Below are 24339 nucleotides of genomic sequence, written 5' to 3'. Positions count from 1 at the left end.
AACAATCCTGTCTCCCCCCTTCCTTTCTTAAAGCACATAGTAAGTTGAAAAGCACTAAACAAATTTTAGTTACTGTTATTTATGGATCTTAAATTCTAGAATGTTGTCAGCATCACCAACTGCTCATAGATATTCTGTGAGGTAGCTTTAAGGTTAGCACTCTAGCTTAATACCTTCTTTAATAGATGAGAAAGCAGGCCAGAGAGCTTATGGCATTTCTTGAATGAAGTTCACAGTGTAAGTCAATAGGAAGTGCATTTATAGTCAGGCTTTCTGACTCTTACCTTGGGACTAGTTCCTCATTATACTAGCTTTACCTTTTTAAAAAAATATTAATTCTCGAGATAAATCTCTGTTCTTATTGTGAATAGCTGCCTCAACTCAATGTATTCCAACTTGTCTATGTTCCACAATGATAATGACGAAACTGCCAAGGTTCTTTTGAAGTCATACCATGTCTCAATTCAGTTAGGAGCAAACTCAGGGAGAAAGAGGCAGGGAGAAGAAGCTATGTGATTCCTACTCTCATTGGTGAAAAGACAGGACTTGAATGGGTTTTGTTGACTGTACAACAATGATAAAAGAGTATCTGAGTATGGCAAGAGAAAGAATAGAATTGGGAGGTGTTGTCAGCACTGAAGGAAGCAATGAGACTCTGGTTCAGAGAACCCAGAAGTCAGGGAACACAGTCATTGCCCTTTCTTGGAGAGCCTTCTTCTGTTTTCCTCCACTCAGTTTCTCTGTGTCATATAGGCAGCCTCTTTCTAAAGGAAGGCAGAACCTGACCGAAGAAAGGAATAATTAATTTAAAGCAATCATAATAACCCCATTTTTCTTTGCCAGTGATTGGGATAATGATGGCCCATTTCTAGCTAATAAGATAGAAGGGAAAGTTTTGGGGGAAAATGACCATATTAGCAAATGAGAGTAGTGTAAAGAGAAAGCGTCTTGACCTTCTTCTCCCTGGCTTTAACTTACTTGTGAAATGATCTGATGTTTGAAAATGCAGTCTTTGTCATCTTTATTTTATTTATTTATTTATTTATTTATTTATTTATTTATTTATTTATTAAGTGAGAGGAGGGGAGACCTTGAGATAGACTCCCACCTGCGCCCAACCAGAATCTACCCATCAGCCCCCCTCTGGGGCTAATGCTTGAGCCACTGGCTATAGGAGGAGAAGAAGATCCTGGGGAGAGGGAGGGGAAGTTGGTCGCTTCTCCTGTGTTCCCTGACTGGGAATCAAATCCAGGACACCCCTATTCTGGGCCAACGCTCTATCCCAGTGATGGGCAATCCTTTGAGCTTGGTGTTTCAAAATTCGCCAAAAAACTGAGCATAACTCAGGTGGTATGTCACTTCGAGAAAAAAACCATAATTTCACGATATTTATAGTTTAAATAACAAAAATGTATAATTATAATATATAACTGTATTTAATAAACCAAAAACTAATTATTTAACTTACCTGCTTAGTGACTTCTCCGTTCATCTGTCAGTCGGTTTCTTTTGTTGGTCTTGATATTATTTAACTTGTGTGGGGTGCCGTGAACTAAGATAAGTGAGGGGGAGGGGGAATTCTTTAACTAACCTGCCTATTAGTAACTTTCTTGTTGCTCAATTTCACTGGCTAAATCTTCAATTGAAGGTTGGTATTTTGTACCCTTCAAGCCCAAGCAAGCGCTACTAACTTCATCTGTCAATCTTTTTCTTTTGCTGGTTTTGATAATATTTAACACTGAGAATAAGGTCTTACAAAAGTATGTAGAGTGAAAAATTGTGAGTAAAGCCATTGCTATATTTTTCAGGGTGCTAAAAGTGTCTGGTAATTGGTTCCAGGCACTCCAAATTTCCTGTTCATAGTGGCACTCCTCTTGACTCTCTAAGCAGCCCCTTTCCAGATTCTCAGGCTTTGACCTCAAGTTGATAAACACTCGAGCCCAGATGCTGTCTTGAAATTCTGCAAGTTGCATCTTACGTAAATTAAGATGGCTGCTGCTATTTCTAATGACAGGAAATGGCACCCATAGCATAGGCCCTCTCCTCTCCCAGCCTCCCCCTCACTTATCTCAGTAATGATGGTCAATTAGAAATCCACAACACCCCAGAACAGTAGATTGAATGATGGTTGCTGTGGTTATGTGGTTGCTGGTAATGGCGATCACAGGGCCCCCAGAGATGCATCCCCCGTGGCATTCTGCTGCTCCCTGCTCCGCACGCCGGAAGTGAGGTCAAGGATCCCCTAATGGCCTAACCGGAAGTCCCAGAACTAGACGCTCTGTGCGGGAGTTCTGTTGTTTTGGCCTACAGACCTCCAGCACAGAGTGTCTACACTACAGCAAATGTTTTATCCTCGGCTACTGCACCTGGCCATGCAGAAGCCGATGATGAAACATCCTTCTCAGCATGTGGCCCCATACTTCTCTGGTATGCGGCCGCATGTGGTCGCATGCGGCTGCGTGTCATCGAAAATGGCTACGCGTGTTAGTGCTGACACGTGTGTCATAGGTTCGCCATCACGGCTCTATCCATTGAGTCATCCAGCTAGGCCCTTTCATCACCTTTCAATTTGGAGACTCTTGGAGTTTAGTGCCCCACATCATAAAAATGCTTATCCAACACTGAAATTTCTACATTTTGTTTAAGCTACTATATTTAATGAGACAATTTATTAGGTAGAGCCAAAAGTGTCATAACAGATCTTGACCCTGGTTTCCCGTAGGATCTCTTTGCCCTCAGATCATTCTCTGTCCTTCTCTATCTTGCTGTGTGCCCTGGAAGGCTGCTCCAGGAATGTTGACCCTTATGGACTGCACTACTGCGACCTCTTTGCCCTCTGGCTTCTAGTTGGCATCAGCTAATGAGAGAATTCTGTGGGTCAGAGTATTTTTTATTACAACTCTGTCCCTGCCTCACCGTGGTTCTGGCAATACTGTGACCCTTATGATGGCCTTGATTTTATGACTGCAGCTCTCAACCAGGTCCAGTGACTCCTTAATCTCCTCTTTCTCCTTCATGTTGAGGGTGATGATACCAGTTTATTGCTGTTGCATTTCCCTAGCTGTCTCAGTACCTTATGGGTCCCTTTAGCCTTACCTATACCTCTCAACTGAGACTGTTGACTGTTTCCTACAGAGACCTTGACTGATATATGCCCTTCTAAAGGCTCTTTTTTTTTTTATTTAAAAAGGAAATCAGAGCAGAGAGATACCGTTTTTAAATAGTAAGATGTTTCTAGGCCAGCACAAGTTGGTTATAATTGAGGTGGAAGTCTTACTTTGTATATTGGTTTGCCAGGACTGCTGTAACAGTAGCAGTTTAAACTGAGTAGCTTAAACAACAGAAATCTGTCCTCTCACAGGTCTGGAGGATGAAAGTCCAAAGTCAAGGTGTTGGCAGGGTGTGTTCTTTCTGAGGCCTATGAAGGAGAATCTTTTCCACACCTCTTTTCTTGCTTCTAGTGATTTGGTAGAACTCTTTGGTGTGCCTTGATCAGCTCCATCTCCATAATCTCCACCCTCGTCTTCCCACGATGTTCTTTCTGTGTGCCTGTGTCCAACTTTCCCCTTTTTATAACAAACCAGTCACAGTGAATTAAATTCCACTCACAAGTCGTCCCTCTCCATATCGTTGTTCCTTTTTCATGGTCTCACTCTATCGCTGATTTTTAAATTGTATATATCTAATTTCGTATCGTGGATTTTTCACTATATCATGGGATTTTGCAGTATAAAGGTATTTTTATATATTTATTATTTTGATTATTTTTGTGGCAAAATAAGTGTGAGAAAGGTTAATAACAGTGTGGGAAGGGTGTATTAGAGTGTGAGGAGGGTTTATAAAGCCTTAAATATATAAATAATAAAATAAATATAAGGTCGCTACTTCACAGATTTTCACCTATTGCGGGGGGTTCTGGAACCTAACATCCACAATAGACAAGGGACCATTGAACTTTAATATGACCGCTGCTTAACTAATTTTATCTATAAAGACAATGAAGCTACAGAGGTAAAAAAGGATTAGTGAAATTATATATACATAACACAGAGACACAGATAACAGGACAGCAAATCCCAGAGAAAAGAGGGGGCGGGGAAGAAGTCAGGGAGAGAGGAGCAAAAATGGTGTCATGGGGGGCACGTTGTTGGGGGGTGAGTGTGTTATATTAAGTGGGACACTTGAATCCTGTTAACACAAATTAAAAAACTTAAAACAAGAATTAAAAATAAAATAAAAAGGAATTAAAATAAAATAAAAAGGAACTAAAAGGAAAATAAAAGACAGTGACGATATTTCTAAATAAGGGCATATTCTGAGAAACTGGGGAGTGAGGACTTCAACACAGGATTTTCTGCAGGATGTTGTTTGACTGATAGCACCCTGTAAGTAAACCAGCATGGGCTAGTTATTCTGCGGTGGAACAGCAACAGGAGTTAGAAAAGCCTGTTGCACACTTGCCATGATTGACAATACCCTGGACCAGGTACATAAAATCTCTACATAAACATTCTAACATGAGTAGCAGATACACCTCCATCTTGAAAATGGTTATTTCACGTAACTCTCATCTATTCACCATGTAACATTCTGACTATAATTTCCCTGCCCAGTTTAAGTTGTATACACGCACTGAACATTTAAGGCAGCTCAAATGCTTTACATATTTTATTTAATTTAATCCTTACAACAGTCTTGTAAATCACTCTTAGCATCATCATTTTTCAGAAAATTAAATTAAACTCTGGATCGAGTCACTTGACCAAGCTCTCCCACCTTGGTCAAGCCAGAATGGTGAAGCAGAATTAAAATCTCAGCTCTGATTTCCAATACCTGAGTCTGAGGCTCACCTGTCACCCCATCTCTGCTCATTTTCTTTGTACTTTCACGAGAGCTAGCAGACAGGAGAGCTACTCTGAGACAGATTTAGCGAGAAAAAATATTCTTCTCTATTCTAAATATAATTATTTTATGCTTCCTGTAAAGCCAGGAGCTAAGGCCAGGGCCACCATCACAGCAGCCTTCTGGCCCATGCAGGTTCGCATTAGATTCGGACAGTCAGTAAAGAAACAGCGGAGCCAAAAACTGATGGGCCATAACCTTTAATCCTACCTTGCACCCGGCGGGCAAGTAAAAATACACACTGGGCTCCAAAACCCAGTCACACTCAGTGCTCACAAAGCCACTGACTTATCCGAGTTTCCTAGAATCAAAGGTTTCTAGCTCACCAACCTTATTTTCCTCAGTTCCCCATTTCCTTCCTTATCCCAGATACAAACTCTACACAGACTGGCATCTCACTCAGTACTCCGCCATCTTGGCTGCTTTTCCTGGCCTACTCCACGTGGCCTCCTTTAGCTGCTGGCTCTACTCTCTCCGCTCTCTCATGCTAACCTCAGGAACCAAGAGCGCAAACTCTCGTTCCGTCCCCATTTTATAGTGTAGAAATCCAAACCCTTAATCCAATATACATAACAGGGAAGTCTCTAATACAAAGTCACTTCTATGAGGCATGATAGGATTGTACCACCCTACAGCAAAAAGGGTGGGAAAGGCTTAATCCCAAAACCAAGCCCCAGGTTACAATGATCTCCAACACACATTAATATCACCTGGGCGATGGCCTCTTTAGTAAAGTGAGCATAATACATTTTATCTGCCCAACACTTCCTTAAAAAAATCCTTTTTATGTGATAAATGTAGAGAGGATATTCCTCAAAAACACACCCCACTATGTAAGAAATGATCACTGTCTATATATGTGACCAAATAGGCATAGAAAACTGAAAAGAACTGGCATAAGATTACAGGATGAATTTGAATGTGTGAGATTTGGCACTGTGAGGAAAAAATCTTTCCCCTTTATTACCTGGGAAATAAATAAAAAGGCAGGAAAGAGAAGTACATTGTAAAGCAGATGGGGTTGGAGGACTGAAAGATTAGCATAGTTCCAGCAACCAAACTTTTGGCCTAAATTGTTTTTTCTTTTCGCAGATTACTTACTAATGAAAGTAATTCTTTACACTTAGAGAAATATTGCCTTATTAGGCCAGATAAACTTTCCAGGTAAATCTTGTTATCTTTAAGGATGATTAGATGCCTGTGGTCAGAGTGGGTGTGTTTTTGCTGCAGTTTTACCATTTGTAATATAGTTTAAAAGCTTTGATTACATTTCAAGTCAATGTCTCCTTCTCTCCCTTCATAATTGGAATTCAGAGACTTGAGATTCAAATTGATCTCTATATACAGTCATCAATGGAAAATATATGTATATCAAATAAAATAAGAAGTTTTGAATTCTCAGTATTATGGAGAAATGGGGACTTGAATGTCCATGAACATCAGACAGTGTCACCTAGATGAGTTCCCTTAATTCCCTCAACAATGTTTTGAGATGTTTATGCTCATATTTATCAAATTGATGAGGATCCTGGTGTTCAGAAGTATTAAGTTGTCTCATAGGTAAAAAATAGAAGAGCTGGGGATATCTATTTACATCTATCATCTCTCTCTCCTCTCTCTCTCTCTCTCTCTCTCTATTGATTCCCAACTATCTATATAGATATATAGAGAGATAGTATAGATAGATATTCCTAGATCTTCTGTTTATCTTTCTGTTTATGTAGAGATACATATAGATAGATATAGCGAGATGATAATCTAGATATAAACTCTTAATAGGATAGTATATTTTCCTATACAGCAAATTAAATTCCTAACCAGATACATGATAACACAATTTTACAGAAAGTACATTTTTGTAGTGATTGATTTAATGAGTTCATATCAGTACATTTCCTTCCTTCTCTCTCTGCCTTTCTCCTTTTTTCAATTCCTTCTCTCTTTCCTTCCAACATATTTATTGTGCACCACAATGAACTGGGTGATGTTTCAGTTATAGGGACATGGGTTCATGACTATAATTCTCAGTGGTTGACTTTTGGTTCAGGGGTCCCAGGCTTCAGAGGTCAGAGACCTGGGGGACTATATAGCAGTGAGCTAGGAAATCCCACCTAGTAGCCGGTCAGGAGAGGAGAGTGTGGGCATGGTAGGAGAGAAGGACAGTTCAGAGAGTGGTGCTCAGTCTAGCCACCTCTAAATAGAGCAACACGGCTAGTCCTCCTATTCATGTGGAGCTTTTATTATCCTAGTTTCAGCGAACAGATCAAACTCCTGGCCCGAATATAAAATAGCATTGTCATCTTGCCTGACCTGTGGTGGCGCAGTGGATAAAGCATCCACCTGGAACACTGAGGTCGCCAGTTGAAATCCCTGGGCTTGCCTGGTCAAGGCACACAGGAAGCAGCTACTATGAGTAGATGCTACCTGCTTCTCTCCTCTCTTTCACACTCTCCCTCTCTCTCTCCACCCTCTCTCCAAAAATCAATAAGTAAAACCTAAAAAAATAAATAAACAGAGTAGGATTGTCATCTATGCTTCCTGGTCAGGTAGTCCTGTCTTTGGAAACCAGACTGGGGATGACAGAGGTTGAGCTTGGAGCTGTGGCTGCTGGGCAGGCCTCTGTCTGACATCCCCGGGTCGGACGTAGGGGCTGTGCCGCTGGGCAGGCCTCTGTCCGACATCCCCGGGGTCGGGCGTAGGGGCTGTGCCGCCGGGCAGGCCTCTGTCCGACATCCCCGGGGTGGGACGTAGGGGCTGTGCTGCTGGGCAGGCCTCTGTCCGACATCCCCTGGGTCGGACGTAGGGGCTGTGCCGCTGGGCAGGCCTCTGTCCGACATCCCCGGGGTCGGACGTTGGGACTATGCAAAAATTTCCCACATTTTTTTGCACAGTGTCAATGTGCTTATGATGCTAATTAGAAATCATTTTCCCTGGATTTCTTATAGGTTCATGATGCACTTTAATTAATTACATTTCCTGACTCATGTTTATTTATTGTTTTATCTATAAATCAAATAAAAATTAAGGTTTAACATTTTTTTCCCAGCCCAGAGGAGAGAAAATATAGGAAAGTTCTCTTTTTTGGAATCCATTTAAAATGTGCCAGGAGTATACTGAACTTCTATATTCTCTATTTAGTATTCAGAATACAAATATTATTGTATTTAGTGAAGGTCAACATTTAAAAAAATATATTTGTTGATTGATTTTAGAGAGAGATGAAGGGGAGTGATAGAGAGACAGAGAAACATCGGGACAGTGCTCCAACCAACCGACCTACCCGGCCGGGGTGGAAGTCAACATTTTAACATGTTTTCCAGCTTCTAGAATTTGAGCCTTGAATTTTTTCACTGATATAATAAATGACTTAATGGCATAGTACACGTGATTAAAGAAATACACAGGGATCTGCTACTCAGATTTAAATACTGGACCAGAAAGCTTTTTATGAGAAAATCCCAAGACAGCGCTTAAAAACCCTGAGAGGAGTCTGAGATGAGCTGATTGCCGGCTTCAAACAAAACAGGGCTGAGCCCTGTCGAGATTCAAGCCTGTCCACCTACCTTTCTGCTCTTCGCTTTCAGAATTTGATTTTGCATTCAACACAATCTCTTGGCATTTGAAGCTCTGTCAGACTAAACAGCTCTGTTTTGGACACATGTTTTGAAAAGCCTCACAGACTTCTGTTTGCTCATACAGTATGTTTTTTAAATAATATAACCTTGAAGTAGCATTGGGCTATTATTTTCATAAAAGGAAAACCAGAAACCACTGAAGCTTACATATTTGCTGTCTTCACAGGAAAAAAAGAAACGCACTCCTTACTTTGTTTTCACACTCTACCAGAGTTCTGCCATTCGAGAGTGTAAGCACATTTCTTTTCTCTTTTCTTTCTTTTCTTTTTTTTTGCAAACAACTCAGAGGCAAGATATGAGTGTACTTCATTTCTCCCTAAACCCAAGAGCTTTTTCAACCATAAAGTAAATATTTTCTCAAAAAATTGAAACTCTGGGACAAACATTTTACCTATTCTTTGCAGCCCAGAATTCCAATAAATATTATTGGTAGCATATAAACTCAAAGACGGCACAACACAGCGCCAACTACAGAGTTTGATAGTACTTCAAAGGTGGATTATGGAAAACAGAGAAATGATTCATGTTTTCATTGTGCTATGATTCTATCTACATTTGTGTCTTATTCCTTAACTCTCTATCAGATATAATACGCTCTCATGTGTTAAATTAATTTTCTTACAAGAGACATCATAGCATCGTATTTGCAAAAAGTGTGTCTTGTAGTGATTGATCCAACCAATTTATATAAGAACATTTTCTTCTCTCTTTTTTTCTCCTTTTCACCCTCCTTCTTCTTTTAATTACTGCCTTTCTCCTTGCTTTACTCCCTCCTTTTCTCATTCTTTTATTTTCTACCCAACACATTTATTGTGAACCACAATGAACCAGGCCATATTCTAGCTCCACAGGACACAGCTCCATATTTCAAATGCTTGCGGGATTATTGTTGACTCATCTCAGAGGTCCGGGGCTTCAAAGATCAGAGGCCAGTCAGTGACTACGTAAACTTTTAAAAGTTCAGAAGTCTCATATTTGTTCTCTTTCCATTTCTATGATGGATTGCCTTCTAGAGAGCTAAATGTCTCTTAGCTTTCTCTAGTCTCTGGACTTAGTTCTACATAGACAGATCTAAATTCTATGAATGCTACTTGGTATTCTACATCTAAAACTTTGTGCTTGTATGAGAAATTAGATCAAAGGAAGAACATTATAAAGTACAGGATTGTGGGAGTGAAGGGGTTTGATGATGCTTAAATTTTGCACGTTAATTTAACCTCGGGTGATGCCCCTTTTCTAGTTTATGACTTACAGAGATGAGCACTTTACCAGGCTCAGCAGTAACTCATGCTGTCAGCTCATAAATAATACTATAGGTATTGCTTAATATTAAATAACATGTTACCTGCAATAAAAGAGACCCACACAGAATAAAGGGCAAAGAGAAATAGCATATTGAAATGCAGCATTCTCCATGGTCCTTACCATAATCTTAAGAGGTTACTCACAGGAGTTGTTTGAGTTCATTTAGCTTATAGGTAGTCAGACTAGTATTCATAACCTTAAAATTTTAGAAACCTGGTTCCAAGTATATACTCAGTTGACTATATAATGGTGACTCTCATGTTGATATAATCCTCCCATTTGCTCTATGTTGAGATAAGCATTTATACTATACATTCATTTATTCAGCCACCTGATATTTATGATTACTGTGTGTCAGGCAGAGATTTGTAAGAGGTGCAAAAGTGAATGACGCAACATGATGTGGTTGAATAAGTATTGGAATCAGGCAGATTTGAATTGAATTATGTCACTATCATGGAGACTCAAGCTAGTAGTGGCAATAAGTCATGCACAAAACAAAATGGAATATACAGCTAGTGCTCGACTTATGACCATGATTGGTTTCGAAAGACCGGTCATAACACGATTTGGTTGTAAGTTGAGTAGGCTATATGTACAGTACTGTGAAATGATGTTATAAAAATCTTTAAGTCATATTTTATCATAATTTTCTTTCATTATTGTTATATATCATAATTTTCTTTGTTCATTTTATGCCATTTGTATCATCTCTACACCATTTTGTTTCTTATTTTTACATTCGTCAGGTTTAAGTAAAACACTGCATTACCAGTACAACTGGTTTAATATTTGCAAAGACAATTTCCTCTTGGTAGACATCTTGGGAGGGGTTTGATGAAAAATATCCAAGACACAAAACACAAATTGCTGTACTGAGTCTGAAATAACAGTTGAAATAGTGCACACAGAGATGGTAGTGCTGCCGGAAGCTGGTCTGCACTGTTGTACTCCCAGCTGGGCAACGCTTGCGCTGCCAGATGCGGAGCAGTCGTGGCTAGCGATTGTGGTCATAAAGTTGAATGGTCATAAGTTGCATAGGCCATAAGTTGATTAATATTTGTAATGTCAACCAGGCGGTGGTGCAGTGGATATTTCGTCGGACTGAGATGCGGAGGACCCAGGTTCAAGACCCGGAGGTCGCCAGCTTGAGCGTGGGCTCATCTGCTTTAAATATTTGTAATGTCAAAAATAGCACAATTTTAGTACCATATGAATATGACAGAAAATAAATGCTTATAATTTATTGTAAGGAGTCCTTATAGCATGTATGTGTGTGTATGTATACCCATTTAATTATTTTACATGTATGTACATAAATGATCCTGATAAAGACATTCATGTCTTTAAAGTCCATTTGAAATTATCAAGTTATATAAACCACTTCTACAATTTTGCTACATTTCAAATAAAATTGCTGAAATATTTAATAATGTAGAATACTACTACTACAATATCATTTCTTTAGCTGTGCTTTTTAGAATGAAGTAAACATTTAAAACTGTGTCTTTTTTTTTCTATTTAGTGAGAGGAGGTGAGGCAAAGACAGGCTCCTGCATGCACCCTGTGGGATCCACCTGGCAAGCCCACAAAGGGGTGATGCTCTGCCCATCTGGGGTGTTACTCCATTGCTCAGCAACCGAGCTCTTCTCAGTGCCTGATGCAGAGGCTATGGAGTCATCCTCAGTGCTTGGGGCCAACTCGCTCCAATTGAGCCATGGCTGCAGGAGAGGAAGAGAGAGAGAGAGAGAAAGAGAGAGAGAGAAAGAGAAGTGAGAGGGGAAGGGATACAGAAAGTGATGGGTGCTTCTCCTGTGTGCCCTGACTGGGAATCGAACCTGGGACATCCATACGCTGGGCTGATGCTCTACCACTGAATCAACTAGACAGGGCCTAAAAATGTATATTAATGGGACATAAATATTTCGTCATTTATTAAACAGAGTCTATTGAACAGGGGTTTTGTCCTCCCCTTTTAGTGACATTAACCTTAGTGCTTTATATCCTGTTCATCAAATAACTGGAAGAGGAAGAAGAGGAATAAATTCATGGGGAAACATTTTACCGGTTTATCCCATTCTTGCCTCTCTTGTCTTACTGTGCTATGTTTGCCCTTAGCAAATCAAGTGCCATACTGAGTGTGTTCTGCTATCATAGGTTGCAAACTGGCAGCTGGAGGGCCCCAGATGGTCCCCAGAAATATTTTTTTTGACTTATACAGTGTTGGCCTACACAGTATTCATATTTTCTTCTTAAAAAGAACTGGGAGATTTCATTTGATATGGGGATAATCGACTTCTCTTGAAAAAAAAAAATCAGGACATTTCATACCAATGTATCTTTTTACAAACATTGTGATTATTGGCTGGGTTGAGGTCACCTACTCTGTAGTTCACCACAGTCCCCACCATTCCCTATGGCCTCATATCACAGAGGCTAAATGACAATTGCTGTTCATCAGAGCATTTATGCTATTTTTTTTTCCTATTTTTGAGTGAAGAGAAATTAAATGTTTCTTATAGTCCGGCCTCTATTTTATATAAAGCCAATATCACATATTTATATTACCTGCCTTCCTCTGAAATTACCTAATTCTATATCATGGGATAGTTAACCCAGTATTGTGAAAAGAGTTGAGCAGATTTAGAATCTCACAGATCTGGGTTCAAATCTAAGTTATTTTGACTCTAGGCCCCTGATTTTCCTCTTCTTGGAGCATTTACTTTAGAAAACTTGAAGCTGTAAATTTCTTCTCTGCCTCTTCAAATGTACAGAACTCTTTATTCAACCTTCAGGCTGCAAATGTTTTTTTCATGATCTGGGAACCATCTCTTTGAAATATACACATAGGAGTTAGCACCTCTATCTTTCAGGCTCCTTAGGACTTTGGAAGCCCAATTTCTGGGGACCCAGTTAGAGACCACAGGGCTAATCATTGAGAAGGATGTTTACAAACTCAGAAATAGCTCCGTGTAATCCACACATTCCATCACATCAGCCCTAATGTTCTCCCATATGTGTTCATGTTGGGCAGATAAAATATATTATGCTCACTTTGTTAAAAATAGCACTGCCCACATGGAGGCCGTCACCCAGGTGATATTAATGTGTGTTGGGAGCAAGCTGTGGGCAGGCAGAATCCTTGTATCCTGGGGCTTGGTTTTGGGATTAATTCTTTCCCACCCTTTTTGATGTGGGGTGGTACAATCCCATCATGACTCAGATATGTGACTTTGTATTAGAGACTTCCCCATTTTGTATATTGGATTAATCTACACTATAAAATGGGGCAGAACGAGAGCTTGCCCTCTCGGTTCCTGAGATTAGCATTAGAGTAGAGAGCAGAGAGCAGAGAGCAGAGAAAGGCCATGTGGAGGAGGCCAGGGGAAGCAGCCAAGATGGCGGAGTGCTGAGTGAGAAGCTAGTTTGTACAGAGTTTGTGCAGGGAGAAGGAAGGAGATGGGGAACAGAGGTGAATAAAGTCTGGTGAGGTAGAAACCTTTGATTCTAGGAAACTCAGATAAGTCAGTAGCTTTGTGAGCACTGAATATGAGTGGGTTTTGGAGCCCAGTGTGTGTTTTTTACTTGCCATCCGGGTGCAAGCTAGGATTAAAAATGATGGCCCACCAGTTTTTGGCTCCGTTGTTTCTTACCAACTGTCCGAATCCAATGCGAACCTGCATGGGCCGGGCTGCTGTGATGGTAGTGGCCGTGGCTTCTGGCTTTACAGTTCACTAGCTCTTTCCAGCCCTTAAAAGCTTTCACACTGTTTGCTTCATCAGAATCCAGTTCAGTCTCTCTCCCCGACTGCAATAACTTGAAGAAAGCCTTTCTGCCTGTTCACCTTTGTCTAGTGTAAGTTTTGCTTTGTTGCCTCGTTGAACTGCTGCTTGATGACTCAGTCAAATTTGATTCCTGCTTCCAACAAGGGTACTGTGTTTTATACCTTTTTGCACAACTATATGGCAATGATACTGTTTTGAGTGTCTTTTTAAAAATATTTCTTATTTAAGTATTTTAATTTTATCTTGTTTTGTTGTATGTAGTATTTGCTTTGTTTTATTTTGTTTTAGTGAAAGAAGGTTTATTAGTGAAGAGTGAGATGGGGAGTGGCTACTCCACAGTAGTCCCTCCTTATTGGGATTTACTTCTTTTATTGAGATCAATTTAATCGAGGGTTAAGACATTCATTAAGGGAGAAAAATACTTAGAATTTTCTAGGAAATGGGAGGAGACTTCTTGGAAGAGACTCTTTGGCCATGTTCTGTCCTTATATGGGCTTTCCGTTTCTGATATTGGTGGCATGGGTGTGTTGTTTAGCACTCTAATGTATTACAATGAGCCTAGAATGAGGCTCCGTTTACTGCCTGGTAAAATTGATTCCCATATTGGTGAGCTGGTCTTCTTCCAGTTCTAAACCGTAAATCTGTTGGGGGCTGATCTTACTCTCTCCGTGACAATCTTTGTAGTCCTTAGTGGTTCACAGCCATTTCGCCATAGACTGTAATGTATCTCAAAACAAGATGTCAGAAAGTTTCACTCCTGGCTTAAGACTGAAAACAGTCACAAAACATTGAGAGTACCCTGTAGTCTCAATATTTCTCTACTTTCTCAATCCTGCTAAAGACTCTTGCAGATAATTTGCCTAGGCCAGCAGGCCACAGTAGCAGACCAAATATGGATGGAAAGCAGTTCTGTTGTTTTTATTTTTGTTTTTCTTCCCTTAAAAGTGTAGTACATAACTGTAGGGTTTTTTTTTTTAGACAGCAAACTAAGTATATGTGGGAAGTAGGAGGGAAGAAATGTTTAGGGTATTTTTCCCCATTTTCAGTTGTCACCATGGGATGGTGATAGTATTATGAGGTCATGCAGACAGAATGAGAGAGATTTTTAAGAGACAGAGTTTATAGAGATTTATGTGAATGGTCTGGTTAGTAATGTAGATGGTAACACAGAACCCTCTCCAAGAAATCAACTTCTCAAAATTCTCCGTAGATGTAAGCAAGCAGTTGTAGGTAATCCGCCTTGCCCGGAGGGGAGGGTGTGACCAGCTGCTCTGAACAGTCATTCTTTCAGTGTTTTTCTTTCTTTCTTCTTCTTCTTCTCCTCTTTTTAATCTTCTTGACAGTCCTCTTAACTCTTCTGTAACAATGGGTTTAAGTGTGCTTACTCTTCAGGAGAAAATTATTATTGCAAAAAACCTTCGCTTTCCTTACTGCAAGATTAAGTGAGGTGAAATTTAATTTTTAAAGTATCCTTTAGCAGATCCAGATCTAGGATTCAGTCAGTCTGAAGATCATTCCTATAGCTCATTTGTTAAGGAAAATAACCAGGGTAATGACCCCTGGTAGTAATACAAAGTGGGACAAGTTCACATTCCCAGCGGGTATGAGACTGAATTCAAGACTGTGGGGTCAATGGATATGTCCAGCCTTAGCTTTATGAGTGCCCCCCCCTCAGAATATTGAAACACACTATGACAGAGTTAAACATGTAAAAATATCTCAAAATAAGAGAGTTCCTAGACAGAGTACATAGCAATTGTTCTGCTACCCCCTTCCTTATTTTTCCAGAGTAGAATTTCCATTCAATATGGCATGTTTTCTTTTAGATGTTTAGATAGACATGGCTAATCTGATCTAAAAGGATAGTGAAGCCAGCCATGACATGTGTTTGTACCTTAATGAAATGCTTTCACTGTCCTTGTCATGATGATGCATGACTGCCATTACCATCAAGTGAGCTGAGTTTGTACATGACAGGAAACAACTTGGCAGCCCAGGGTCTAGGTGTAGGGAATGGGGATTACATCCTATACTGCTACCAGAACAAGCTGGGGTTCAAGTTGCCCATCACTGCTGACTCATGTGACACTGTGCAGGAGGTGGGGGTTTAATTCCAGGAACATCTTCTCAGCAAGTTCTTCTGATGTTAACACAGGTCCAATTAGCGTGGTCCTATCTGGTGTCCTTGAGAAATCTTCAAGACTGCTGGGGTCAGGTGTTTCTGAGGAACAGCCAGGGCCTGGCACCTCTGAGACCATCTGCCTCTGGGAATTATCTGTGAATGAGACTCCCTATTCCCTTAGGAGATAAAATAAAGATTTAAGATTGATGAACTAAGTTTCTAGTTATTTATAGGGCCTGAAGCTTTCATAGGAGATTCTGTGGCTAGGCTTTTACAAACAACTGTTTTCACTAAAACTCTTCTAATCTTCAGGTCCCTTGGAAGACTTTCTAGGCCTTCCTGCAAAAATGAACTTCTCACTGCATTTCAATGGGGAAGGCCAGGGAGTCTTTAAGAAAGACCAGCAAGCAAATTAACTATTTCTTAACCCATATTACTTACAACTAAAAGCTACTCCTACTGAAGCTAAATTCCTAAACTTTGAGTTTTCTATCAATAACATGCCTCACTTTTTTGGGAATGTTCCCACTGGTGGTACTGGTCAGTGCCTCAGTACCTGTAGTAAACTGGATTGGGAACATAGAAGGGCAAAGCACTGGATGACAATTTGTTATAGAAAGTTCCCAAAATTTTAGTCACATAATGAACCCAAAAATATTCCCACCATAACCACAGTAAAATAACATATCTTATTGATGTGTGAAGTATCTCTTCTAAATGACCTTAGTGATTTGTTTTCTATTTCAAGAATTCCCTTGACATGATTTTTTTTTTTTTTTTTTTTGCATTTTTTTCTGAAGCTGGAAACAGGGAGAGACAGTCAGACAGACTCCCGCATGCGCCCGACCGGGATCCACCTGGCACGCCCACCAGGGGCGAGGCTCTGCCCACCAGGGGGCGATGCTCTGCCCATCCTGGGCGTCGCCATGTTGCGACCAGAGCCACTCTAGCACCTGAGGCAGAGGCCACAGAGCCATCCCCAGCGCCCGGGCCATCTTTGCTCCAATGGAACCTTGGCTGCGGGAGGGGAAGAGAGAGACAGAGAGGAAAGCGCGGCGGAGGGGTGGAGAAGCAAATGGGCGCTTCTCCTGTGTGCCCTGGCTGGGAATCGAACCCGGGTCCTCCGCACGCTAGGCCGACGCTCTACCGCTGAGCCAACCGGCCAGGGCTTGATTTTTAATCTAATGTCATATAGTCAAAAATAATAGGGTCAACTGAACAATTATTGAGGAAAGAGTTTTACTGATCTGGTCCTACTTTATAACTGCCAGGACTTTACAGCTCTTTGCTATAAAACTAATTTGGGAAATGAGAAAAAACAAGCAGTGTAACATGAAGACTAGAAATCCTCCAAAACAATATGACCAGTCATAAGCAAGCTATTTTGTGAAAGATTTAGACAGTCTTACCTCCCTAATAACAACAGTGTGCTAGATGTGGAGAGGCATAATGTAATAGATAATATATCGGAGTCACATTTATTTTGAGAAGGTTATTGAAAGACAGCCAAGAATAGTTAAGATTTCAAATATTATTAGTGTTCTATAAGGAAGATATTATCTTATTTTAAAGTTTTCCTTAGTTCATTGTTTTATTATAGGAACTGGTCTATTTCTTTTGGTTGAATGCACTTGATTTTATGTCATATTTATGAGTATTACCTTTATATAAAATTAGTTTACAAAGAAATGTATGCTGGAATTTTTTTTCCCTTTAACTAGAGGATTATGTGTCACTTAACACTTCCACATTTCCATTTTTAGTATCTTTATTAAAAAATGAGAAGAATAATATGTATTTGCTTTTGGGTGTTACTTTTAAGTAAAAAAAAAAAATCAAGTACATCTAATTGTAACATATACCTTTTCTTTCCTGGGAATTGAGATAAATCTATGGTCAGTTAAGAATGGACCAAGAGTCCAAATAATGTTATCCGATCTCTCAATCCTTCTTTCTTTGTCTCTGTTACTCTCTCTATCATTCAGATTTGCTCTATTAATGCGGTAAGGAAGATGGTCATCAACAACTCCAGTTTCATATCCCCTTAGCCTACTGGTGCTGGGGAGAGAGAGTCTTTTGCAATGGCTATAGCAAGAAATTTCACATAGGACTGTGATTGGCTCAGCCTGGATCACATCAGCATCCCTGGCTATTGTGATTGGCCAAACCTGAGTGTGCTGCTCACACTTGTGATAAAAAAGAAGGATTGGATCTGTTATAAGCAGAAGAATTAAAGAAGGAAAAAATAAAGGAGAGCCAAGAACAATTATCACAGTCATCTAAGGCAGCGATTTTCAACTGGTGGGCTGTGAGGATTTTTAAAACATGTACTACCTGACTATTTAGTCAGGGGCACTGACCTCTTTTCCCTCAGATTGTGGCACAAAAAAAATGACAAGAGCCAACACAACAATAGCCATCTGGTGTAACTGTTCTCTCTTGAACCATAAATATATAGGACATATAATAGAGTTGATCTTATTGGTGCCGTTGCATAATAAGATTGCTGTGATTTGTTAATTCTTGGTACCAGAAGTCCTTGTATACAGGTATAAGCACCTGATTTTTTGAAATCACTTTGAAGCAAAGGGAATAGGTAATTACCATTATTTTTATATTGTAAAACAATCAAGATTATACCTATTTTTTGTCAGATCAACAAAAATTATATTTTTGGGTGTGCTACAGAATTTTAGTAATTAGTTTATGTGTGCCTTGAGATGAAAAAAATTGAAAATTGCTGCTTTCAGGTAAAAGTATCGTATATCTTAACTTAGGCCTGTTACCGTGGCATTTGTTTCAACTTTTCCATATTTTAAGGATGAATTATTACTATTTGCTTTACAGCAGGGTAAATTTTGACAGCTTCCATTTAGTATTCAAGATTCTGTCATGGTCTCTTCTAGAACTGTGTGTAATGCATGTGCTGTGACCTGAGAACTCATCTTAACATTTACTTAAAAGTGAAAAACAAACAAACAAAAATATTCCTGAGATATTGGCCTCTCTTTTCCTGATTTTTTTTTCCAGATGAATTATAACCAATAGTTCCTATTTAAGACATAATGTAGGCTGTAAGACACTTCGTGATGAAATGAAATTAATTCAGACACAGGCAACTAGAATTAGCTAACCCCTGGCCTGGGGTGGTAGTAGGTGAAGTATTTAATGCTGATGTTTCTCCCCACCTGCCACTATGCTAGCCAGTTGCACTGTGGTCCATGCTTGGCTTTAAAAAACTTAACTAGGGTTGCCTATTGATGAGGTGACTGGTTAGCATAGGAAATGATAGGTCCAGTACTTATGAATAATGTACAGGAAATAGGAACCAAGCTGTTTGGCCATAGAGAACGCTACAGTGATTTTTTTCATGTATTGTGTAGTGTAAATCAATAGCTTTTTAATTTATTTTTGCTAACACTTTATTATAAAAATTTATAATACCCTTTCAGCACTAATAAACTAAATACAAATAAAAATCCATTTTTGATGAATTTTTAAGACAATGAATATTATACCATGCAATTCACACAGCAATATAACCAATGAATGTGCAACTTCAACTGCCACAAAATATTTTTGGCATTTACTATCTACCATGGAGATTGTAGTGATGTTGCCAATCACGTGAAATTCAGGAGAAGGAAACAGGATAAGGAAGCATCAGTGCTGAGCTCACAAGTTAAAGAAGATGGTGACCCCCCCAAAAGAAGATATAAATCTACAGTGTTTTAACATTATGAAAAATATGACTTTTCATCTTGATCAGAAACTATACTTCTAAATATAATTTGGTAATTTATAATTCATAGATTATTATATACATATAACAAATTGAGTGATATATATTAATGTATTGCTAAATTATTTGAATAATTTTAATTTACTAAATAGTACCAGTTATCTACCAATCTCATTAGATCCTTTAAACCAAGCATCTGTTAACTAAATTCAAATGATAAGTTAATTTTTAATTTAATTCAAAGATACTTGAACTTTATTCTTTTGAAAATGAAACATCTGTTATTTCTAATACACTTGTAAATTCTGTTAAACATTATTTGCATTTACAGTGATAATAAGAATCTATTTTTTTTTTGTTTGAAGAAGTTATCACAGTAAAAAATTTTTGTCCTTAATAAATAAAGGACATAAGAAACAGAAATTAGTTTGATTTGGTTGAGGTATTTACATAATTCATAATTTTCTCCAAATTGTAATATATTGCCAATCAAAACAGAAACTATAGTTGTTTCTAAAAATTTAAAAATATTATAGTACTCTACACACACAGTAACTTAACATTTTTTAAATAAAGATGATGTTGATTACAAAATAATATCCTTTGGCCTGGTCAGTTAGCTCAGTGGATAGAGTGTTAGCTCAGCATGTGGATGTCCCAGTTTGATCCCCAGTCAGGGCACACAGAAGGAGTGACCATCTGCTTCTCTCTCTCTCTCCCTTTCCCCCTTCTCTGTTTCTTTCCCTCTCAAAACCAGTGGCTCAATTAATTCAAGCATTGGCCCTAGGCACTGTGGATAGCTCAGCTGATTCGAGCATTGGCCCCAGATGGGGTTGTCAGGTAAATTCAGGTTGGGGCACATGTGGGAGTTTATCTCTCTATCTCCTATCCTCTCACTTAAAAAACAAATAAACAAACAATCAAAAAAATGAAAATAGCCTAGCCAGATGGTGACACACTGGATAGATCAACCTGGGACACTGAAGACCCAGGTTCGAAACCCTGAGGTCACCAGCTTAAAGCACAGGCTTATCCAGCTTGAGCACAGTCTCGCCAGCTTGAGTGTAGGGTCACCATCTTGATTGTGGATCATAGACATGACCCCATGGTCACTGGCTTGGAGCCCAAAGATCACTGGCTTGAAGCCCAAGGTTGCTGGCTTGAGTCTAAGGTCACTAGCTTCAACAAAGAGTCACTGACTCAGCTGGAGCCTCCCGGTAAGGCACATAGGAGAAAGCAATCAATGAACAACTAAGGTGCTGCAACTATGAGTTGATGCTTCTCATTGCTCTCCTTTTCTGTCTGTCTTTCTCTCACATGTGTGCACGCTTAAAAACAAACAAACAAAAACCCCAAAATAATCTGCTTGTGTGAAAACATGCTTATCTTGCTGCCTATTATCAATGGGGTTTTAGAATGGTGGTTGAGAAGAACTTATCAGAACTTCAGTGTCCTATATGATGCTGAATATTCTAAGTCTTTTAAATTTGTTTTGCATTTTGGTAAAAATAAGTTAGAGATCTTTAATTTAAAAAATTCAATGAATTAGTTGCTGTGAAATTGTTAAAAAAAACTTGCAAACAAAAAAACATTGGAATTTGTACTAAAACATCAGAGCAGAAACTAAAAATTAATTGGTAATAACTGAATTATAGGTAACATTTATTTTTTTAAATCCCATAATTGCACTTTGGATATCTTGACCTGTGAAAAGTATCTCTGATGGATGACACTCTGATTTTTAATTGGATACATTTATATTCTGCAAAATTATGGAACAAAATTGAAATGTCTTATGAATTTTCAGATACAATTTTGATAAAAAGTTATTTAATGAGTTCATCTTATAAAACATTTGTCAAACAAATTTACTCTTTACGGTAGCAAATAAATTTAATATGAATATTTTAGGGGTAAAGTATTTATACATTTAATATAAAAGTAGAATTTAGAATATTTTCCATCAAGCATATTGGCTGTCTGTGAACAGGTGCTTCAGCCCTTACAGAGAGTTATGGATCACGTCTTCCTTGCAGCCCCACACCTACGGATCTGTTGAGGCATTCATGCTGAAGTATATTCTTTTCTTCTGAGGCAAACCCAGCTGTGATGCACTTAACTGTGTCGCCCAAAATTCATGTCGAAGCCCTAATCTTCAATGTGACTTTATTTTGAGATAGGGCTTATAAGAAAGTAATCAAGGTTAAATGAGGTTATAGGGCGAGGCCCTCATCCAACAGGATTGGTGTCCTTACAAGAAGATACACCAGAGCTTGTTTGTCCCTCTGCCATGGGAGCTCGAAGTAAGATGGTGGTTGTCTGCAAGCCTGGAAGAGAGCTCTCACCAGGAATCAAATGGCTGGCACCTGGATCTTGGACTTAACCAGCCTCCAGAACTGTGAGAAATGAATTTCTGTTGTTGTAGCCACTCAATCTGTGGTAGTCTGTTATAGCAGCCTGAGCAGACCATGACAATTGCCAATGACTGAGCCTGGTGAAAGTACGACAGCTGGGTCCTTGCTCCCCCGTGCGGGATTCCTCTAATAGGCATCTTTGCCTGCAGACTCCCTAGCAGCCTGGCCTAGACTTCCTTAGAGCTGTGCTCTTCTGCGTGCGCATGTCTCCTTCTCAGGGCTCAGACCTGCATCATGGTCTAGAGCAGGGGTCCCCAAACTTTTTACACAGGGGGCCAGTTCACTGTTCCTCAGACCGTTGGAGGGCCGGACTATAAAAAAAAACACAACTATGAATAAATCCCTATGCACACTGCACATATCTTATTTTAAAGTAAAAAAACGGGAACAAATACAATATTTAAAATAAAGAACAAGTAAATTTTAATCAACAAACTGACCAGTATTTCAATGGGAACTATGGGTCTGCTTTTGGCTAATGAGATGGTCAATGTCCGGTTCCATATTTGTCACTGCTAGCCGTAACAAGTGATATGATGCACTTCTAGAGCCGTGACGCATGCTTCCTGTGTCACTGGAAGTAGTACTGTACGTGAGCGGCGCCACCACATATGGTACTCCAGCATCCGCATCCTGTGCTCCTTTCAATGACCCACCAATGAAAGAGGTGCCCCTTCTGGAAGTACGGCAGGGGCCAGATAAATGGCCTCAGAGGGCCGCATGCGGCCCGCGGGCTGTAGTTTGGGGACCCCTGGTCTAGAGACTTTCCCTGTCTACTCCTGGTCTTTCTCTTTTTTATCCTCTGTACATCTCTTGCACATATAACTCTCTTGGCATCTTCTTCTAGGAGGAAACACAGTGGTACAAAAGTCAACTGAAATTGGTAACAATTTAAAATTTCTCATTGTAAGTTTCAACTTTGAAGTATTATCCAGACTATTATACAAAAAAACAAAAAAGAATATAAATGCAATATTCAAAAAAAATGCAACCTTCTGAAAAATATAATATTAGATAAAGCTAAGAAAATTATTGAAATATGTGATTATATCCCAAGATAGTTACCTGCTGTTTTTTATTTTAATGAATAATAAAGTATTAATATATAGTTCATATGAATTTTTTGTTTTATATTTACTGTTATATTTTGAAATAACTATATTTCTGAAGATAATTTTTAAATAATATTTTAAAGATTCTATTGATTTTTGAGAGAAGAGAGAGAGAGAAAGATAAGGGGGTATAGAAAACAACTCATAGTTGCTTTTTTGGGGTATTTTTTGTATTTTTCTGAAGTTGGAAACAGGAAGGCAGTCAGACTCCCGCATGCGCCCGATCAGGATCCACCCAGCATGCCCACCAGGGGGCAGTGCTCTGCCCATCTGAGCCTTTGCTCCCTTGTGGCCAGAGCCATTCTAGTGCCTGAGGCAGAGACCATGGAGCCATCCTCAGCGCCCGGGCAAACTTTGCTCCGATGGAGCCTTGGCTGCGGGAGGGGAAGAGAGAGAGATAGAGAGGAAGGAGAGGGGGAAGGATGGAGAAGCAGATGGCGCTTCTCCTGTGTGCCCTGACTGGGAAATGAACCCAGGTCTTTCACATGCCAAGCTGATGCTCTACTGCTGTCATAGTTGCTTCTTGTATGTGCCTTGACCAGGCAAGCCTAGGGTTTCAAACCAGCAACCTTGGCATTCCACGTTGATGCTTTATTCATTGTGCCAACATAGGTCAGACTGAAGATAATTTTTAAGCTGAAGTATTATGTAAGTCTAATATAAATACACATTTTCAATCAAAAAATAAATATTTCATAAAGTATCTAACTTTAATTATTTTAGCATTCTGTTTTAGGACTCAAAGGTGTCCTGATTTAGACAATAAATAATATGATTACACTATGTATAGGGTACTAATCATAATCACATTGACCACTTATGCTAGAGGGGCTATGGAATTTATACAGTGATATATCAGTCAGAATAAATTAGATTATTCTATGGCAACAAATAACTCTAATATCATAGTGGCTTTAAATAGCAAGCAATGGCCTGTTTTCTGATTCAAATGCTTTCTTTTTTATTCTTCTTTTCCTCCTTAATACCATTTTTCTCTTATCTTCTTCAGTTATGAATCAAGTATCCATTCTCTTCATTGCCTGCATTCTATGCTTAGAGCTACAGAATCAACACCTGCAAGGAACTTCTATAACAAACCTCCCAAAATAAAAACATAAAGTTTCTAAGGCACTACAGGATTTAAATACTTTAAATGCTATTTGAGAGAATTGGTTATATATTTATTCAAAAAATATTTATTGACAAGCTGCTATAGGTCAGACATTATTCTGGCACCAGGACAGAGAAGAAAAAGACAACAAAATTCTTATCTCACTGAGCTTACATTTTAGTAGAAAAAGGTCAATTATAAACAAATAAAC

The sequence above is a fragment of the Saccopteryx leptura genome, chromosome 5 (assembly GCF_036850995.1).
Source record: "Saccopteryx leptura isolate mSacLep1 chromosome 5, mSacLep1_pri_phased_curated, whole genome shotgun sequence".
Lineage (NCBI taxonomy): Eukaryota > Metazoa > Chordata > Mammalia > Chiroptera > Emballonuridae > Saccopteryx > Saccopteryx leptura.
Note: the sequence above shows the minus strand (reverse complement) of the source record.